This window comes from Acyrthosiphon pisum, chromosome A2 (genome assembly GCF_005508785.2).
Source record: "Acyrthosiphon pisum isolate AL4f chromosome A2, pea_aphid_22Mar2018_4r6ur, whole genome shotgun sequence".
NCBI classification, from domain to species: Eukaryota; Metazoa; Arthropoda; class Insecta; order Hemiptera; family Aphididae; genus Acyrthosiphon; species Acyrthosiphon pisum.
The window spans coordinates 87,068,801-87,075,520 of NC_042495.1; positions in this window are offsets into that span (position 1 = coordinate 87,068,801).

Consider the following 6,720-nt stretch of genomic DNA (forward strand, 5'->3'; position numbering starts at 1 on the left):
AATTATAATTATAACCCAACTACCCAAGATCTAGTTATTAACGAGTTATTAAGTCAAAGAAAAATCGATTTTAACTACTAACTTAGTAACTTACTCGTGGTTTTTATTTACTTAGGTACTATTTTTTACGAGTATAAATAACAAGTCAGTTTTAAATTAAGTCTCCCGTTTTAAATTAAATAGTTAAGGCAGTTAAGTTATTATAATGTTATTTTTTATTTGTTTCAAGCATAATAACATTTTTAGGGAAATACAAAGTACTTCAGAAGTTGTTCCTACCTATAGAAATTACAAAATATTTTTAACTACCTATATATTTTTAGCTTTTGTATTTATAACATACCTATTCAATAGATAATGTTTAAAATTGAATCGAACAACATAATATTTGTATAAGACTATATACAATTTAAGCAATTTCTGTAAATACCATAGGTATACCGATCATGAGTCTGAGTCACATTCGGAATTGTTTTCCGATTGCGATTATTTATCACGATTTATCATTACTATCCCACATTTTAAAGACAACCGTCCTACTCGTCCTAGTCGGCACTCATCTATCCCACTTTATTTATTATACTGTGGTGTTACCATTAAATATGAATTATGAATGAACAAAATATTTATAAACCATAACAAAAGATGTGTATTAAGGCCAATTTAACGTGAAATAAATTTATAATTCAGAAATATTTTTTTGGAAATTAATGATCCATTCTGATATTATATTAGACTGCTTTATTATAATGACATGTTTAATATACGTTTGAACTTTCAAAATTAAACTATAAATTATACATAGCTATACTATATTATTTGCTTTATATTGTCATGTTGATACATTAATACAATACAACTAGTAATTTCTAATCTACTTATAGGTTATTTGTTATATAATGTATACAATGAACATATTTTAATAAAAAAAACTGATCATAATTTTCAGTGCTGCGTGAAATCATATAATTGTTTAAGTTTCTAAAAAATCATGTAAGCAATGTTTAATACAGATTCCTATAACTCCATCATAATATTATATAGGAACATAATAATACCTAAATTATTACTTTAATAATTTAGGTACCATAATTATTTTTATTGATTAATATTATCGACACTATAACGAAGATAATAAAAATAATGTCTATAATCTTTATAATAAAAACGATTAAAATTGATTATATTATTATATTGATATATAGTATTATGAGATCATAGCCAATTCATATGAGGTCAAGACTCATGGTTTTCTCCATTCTATGTACAATAAATTTGTGTATCATCAAAATTATTTTTCTTTAAGAATGATTTCAAAGACTGCAGACTTCTGAGTTGTGTTTGATTTTTTTGACATTTATGAAACAAATCACTTCCACGATTCATCAATATATTGTGCAACTAGTAAAAATCAAATTACTATCTCAGCCTGAAAAAGTCATCAATAGTGTCAATGCGCTTTAAATCGTTATATAATGTTTTTAATATTCCATGATGTTATGTACTAGTTTAACTTAAGACGTTTCCAGAAGAAATTCAATTAACAATTTTTTGAATAATTGTTTTAGTAAATTACGTTATACTCAAAGATGACTTCGTTTAAATAATATAATTTCACCATAAACTGGGAAACTGACAGTATTTATAAATCCTTAAAAAAATTTATGGTTACAATCTCCTAGACAATCGTGTTCGATATGTTGCCGTTTTATAAGCCCATCATGACACTCTATGAGTTTGATAGGTACCTATAGAATTATACTATTATATATTGCAGTTTATGTTACATTATTTGCGGTAATGCCAAATACTATACCTAGATATCAATACGGGACAGTCAATGTTAAAATGCTTGCGACATAGGATCCCCAAAATCGTAGTGGTTGCCTATACATGAGAAATCCTTCAGCCTTGTCGAACCAATGATATGTTTGAAGGTAGGCAACCCATACGTTTTCGGAGGGACAAAATGTGTCGTGGTTTTTTAATCGGATTGTCCCGTATTCTTATCAATAGTAATTGGTTATGCATATCGTGACAAAATAAGCTATTTTTACTTAATAGATTTTATTTTTGCTCAATGATAAAAAAAAACCAAAGATTGATCATTTGATCGAAAACACATTAACTGAAATTCCTACCACCAAACACGTTTTTACTGCACAAATAGGTATTCCATCTGGTCATTCCGTAACTTGTATACTTATAAAGTAACGAAATCGATATAGGTGCAGACACAAGAAAAATATTTTTCTTTTACCAGAAATAGAAAGCAAATTCTATGATTTTTGTCGAAATATGTGTTTTTGGCCAACAAACTTTTATACGAGATATTTTATAACTGATACGGTGTATATAACATAAAAGGCATCTGAAAAAGATTCGGGAAAAATTACAGAGTGATTTTGTTTGTAACTGAATATATTCAATTTCATAAAAACTACGGGGTTGACTCCCTAACTAAAATATGTGACTTTTAATACTAAATACTAGTAGGTATTTATAATCAATGGTAATAATATGTTTCATATTATAATAATGTGTTTTGTTGTTTTTTTTTGTTTACTGCCATCACCATAAGGACTTAGGAGTAGTGCGAAGCTGTTTAAATTTTCAGCTTTGAGGAAAATTACTGGTAGTTAATTGGATTTAGTTTGTAATTAAGGGAATTTTCAGAATAATTGAAAAAATCCAAAAAAAAAAAAATTTTTGAAAATAAACAAAACCTGCGCGGTTATAACAATTAATCGATTATACATACCTATAATTAATCGGTTATATCAGTGATTTTACAATTTCTTAATACACCCATTAATTGTTATTTCGATTAAATCGATTAATATCGATTAATCGATAAAAAAATAATCATTAATTGATGATTGATTGTTTTTTTTTTTATTTATATATGAGTATATGACATTACTTATGTTTTAACAGTTTTTTTAATTATTTTGTTATGCTTATCATATAATTATTATGTAATTGTTATTTAATAAATTATGTTATGGTTTTTTTGAAATTGTTTGTCATGTACATTGTACACAACCAGTCAGTAATAAATAAAGATAATAATAAAAAAGTCAGTTTTAAATGGAGTCTCCCGTTTTAAATTAAATAGTTAAGACAATTAAGTTATCATAATGTTATTTAGTGAAATACAAAGTACTTCATAAGTTGTTCCTACAGAAATTACAAAATATTAAAAATACTTAATTAATTTTTTTGGATAGCGTTTAAATTTCAAATTTTTACAAAATTCATAAAATTTATAAAAATTTGAAAGATATTTTAACTTTAACCACCTTAGACTTGAAAATTTGAAACAAAATTTCGTATAAGTTTATTTAATGGAAGTTAAAAAATATTAATATTATTAAGTCAAAAAATAACAATTTTTATTCTTCGGTCAAAAAGATTAAATTCAATTTCAGGTCACTGATGTAATTTTTTTTCAAAGCAGTTACAAAAAAACCGAAATAACTATTCACAATATTTACACACGTTATAAATTAATTTTACATAGCGTTTTGGCATTTACTTATAATATATATAAAAAATAAAACAATTCAATGAAAATATATATTTGTGCTAAATTAATACAATTTACAGTAGGTACTAGGTACCTATAATTATTTCAAATATTTTTACATATACAGGAATATTTATCAAAAGTGTAACTTTTACATAATAATACCTCTAACATAAATAATTTAATAATGTGTAGCTGATACAAATTATTATTTGAAAATTTCATTTTCCTTCGACATTTTATACAATTATTTTAAAAATTTTATACATAAATACGTTTATCATACATTTCATACATTTTATACATATCATACACCTTCGACAAAGCATAGACATAATTGTTGTAGATTTTACCTATACGGTTTTATTAACTACACATATAGCAGCATCTACAATGGCACAACAGCAATTGCTCGGAACTATGCGCAGCACAATAATCGCCTGAAGAATTTTTTAGTACCTACGTTTCCAAAATGATCGCTTCTTATAGGTTTGACCATGTTCGTGGTTACCACCCGATCCATTATTGCAATCATTATTGCAGCCATTAATGTATCCTGCAGTTTCACACAGGTGACCGGCATCGTAACATTGAGCTTTGACGGGGTCGTCTTCAGCTCCATTGGGACTAATTATGGCGGATGGCACTTGGATTGCCGTTTCGGGTGTCATCAACATGATATTTGGCATGGAACAATACACTTTGGTCAGTCGACTTGCAGCGTAAAAGCTCGCACGCCTCTTGGCCACGTCCAAATCCATGTCGTTCAATGTAATTGTTGAAGACACGACAAGAGATCGGCTTCTAGGGTTGACCGTGTTCGTGGTTACTACTTGGTCCTTTATTTCAACATTTGTTGCCTTCAGATCCACATAAGTGTCCGGCACCGCTACATTGATTTTGGGTAGGGATTTCGACTTAGTCGGGACCGTCGAAGCGGACGGCGTTTGAATTTTCGTTTCAGCATTTTCAGGTGTCACTAACGATATAATTGGCATCGAAAAGTACGGCCTAATCAATGGACTTGCCGCGTAACAGGAGCCTGCACGTCCCTTGTTCAAGTTCATTGTATTTATTGTAATTGAAGACATCGTAGTATGTTAAAACGGCCAATCGTCTCATAGATTTAAGTTTTTTTTATGTATATACAGGTAAACATAAGCATATTATAATTGAGTTACCTCTCATCATACTTTCAAGTTTCAACATTGTTCAATCCAGTAAACAGAGATAAATTGTTTTCATAATAATTAAAGTGTATTAGTTTTTTAACATAAAATTTTTTTTCATAACAAAAATTAGAACAATATTGTAAAACATTTAAAATATTGTATTAATGTTATTCTGTAAGACAGAGATAATCTATCCATAAACTATTTATTGTTTTGTTGTATGGTGGTCTATACAGTCTACTAATATATATTAATATGTTATTGTTTATTTGAAAATTTGAAATTAATATTACATTTTAATAAAATTTCCATTTTTTTTTGGTTTTTTTTAAAACGAATTATTTGTTTACTTTCTGATCTCAGTAAATAATGAGTTGTAGACTATTTTAAATCCAATTATGGTAGAGTACCTATCTTAGTATTAAAGTGAGGGTCAGATCCCCTCCTATTGGCTTTGGAGTGGATAATATTCCGTAATGTGTTTATTGTGAATTTTGAATCAATTCAAATTATATTCATTGTTCCTTATTGTTAAATATTTTACTACCTAAAAAAAAGTATTGAGATGGAAAAATCGGTTACCGGTTTCAAGCCCTGAAAAAAATGTGAAGATATAAAATTGTACATAATATTATTTCCTATAAAGGTTAAAATTAGAATAACACACAATTTATTTTAGGGACTAAATTTAGGGCAATATAATTTATTACCATATTATTAATTTTTAAATTAATTAATCGATTTTTTAGTTTGATTGTTGAATTATTGAATTAATCGATTGATTAATCGGATATTCGATTAACCGGAAAAATCGATTAGAACCTATAATTGATAATCGGTTGTGTCAAAGAATAATCGCGCAGGCCTACAAAAATGTGTACCCAAAACCAGTTTTTAATAAAAAATCAATATCGTTTTTTTTTTTTGTAGACTTGAATTGTTTACATAATATTTTCAATATAATTTTATAGACATATAATGGTATAATTATTATTATATTTCTTTATGTTATATTTATAATTTGAAATAAGTAATTGATTTTAATTTCGATTTACGGACTTACAATAATATTTTTGTTTTTGAACGAAAAAGTTTGAACACTATAATAGAAGATTTATTCTAAGTCTTTAACTGGAATTTAAAAAGAAATTTAGATGCACGTATATTTTTTAGGAGTGATTGAAGTTCAAATTGTTTACACAGATAATGATTTCTCCTTAAACGATTTTTGTTTTTTTTTACTGTTGTTGTTATTAAAATATATTAATCGTTGAAACTTAAAACTTATTATGTTATCTGGGTTTCAAATTTCAATTTATTTCTTGAAATACTTACATTATTTTCAAGAGATTTATGAGTTTAAATTATTGTTGTTAAATGTTAATATTATATTATTATTATGATATTAGGCTTTTATGAGTAATCTCATAATAGTTTTTAATAATGAAAAGGTATAAAATAAAAAAATGCGTAGGTATAGGTACTATTATTAATCTTAAGTTGTAAAATTATGATGTCAATTTTGGCATTGGCATTATGATAAATTGATAACTATGAAATGTCACGGATACATATTAAAATAAAAAATAATTTTATGATTACTAATAATTGTAAAATTAAAAATGTTATAATAACTTAAAACATAAATAAATACATCAAATATAAAAAGATAGTTCATAACAATTACGAATTCTGATGACCGTAGACAGGCCAAAAGAGCCAAAAGGGCATATATAATGGACATGGACATGACGTCGACGTATAGATTATTTTGTGAAAAATTCACAGACATGATACCGCGAAATCCTAAATTTATAATATGTATCCAAAAAAATACCATAATAATTATTATGGATTTAGAATTTAGATAATTCAATATAGGGTTATCCAACAACGTAGGCACGGAAAAAAACGGGATTCACGTCTAAAACGAGCACCGTCCTTGTGTAGGTCGTCATGTATATAAGCGTTTTATTGTATTATATTTCATCTTAAGAAGTCTGGTACACCTACCTGTCT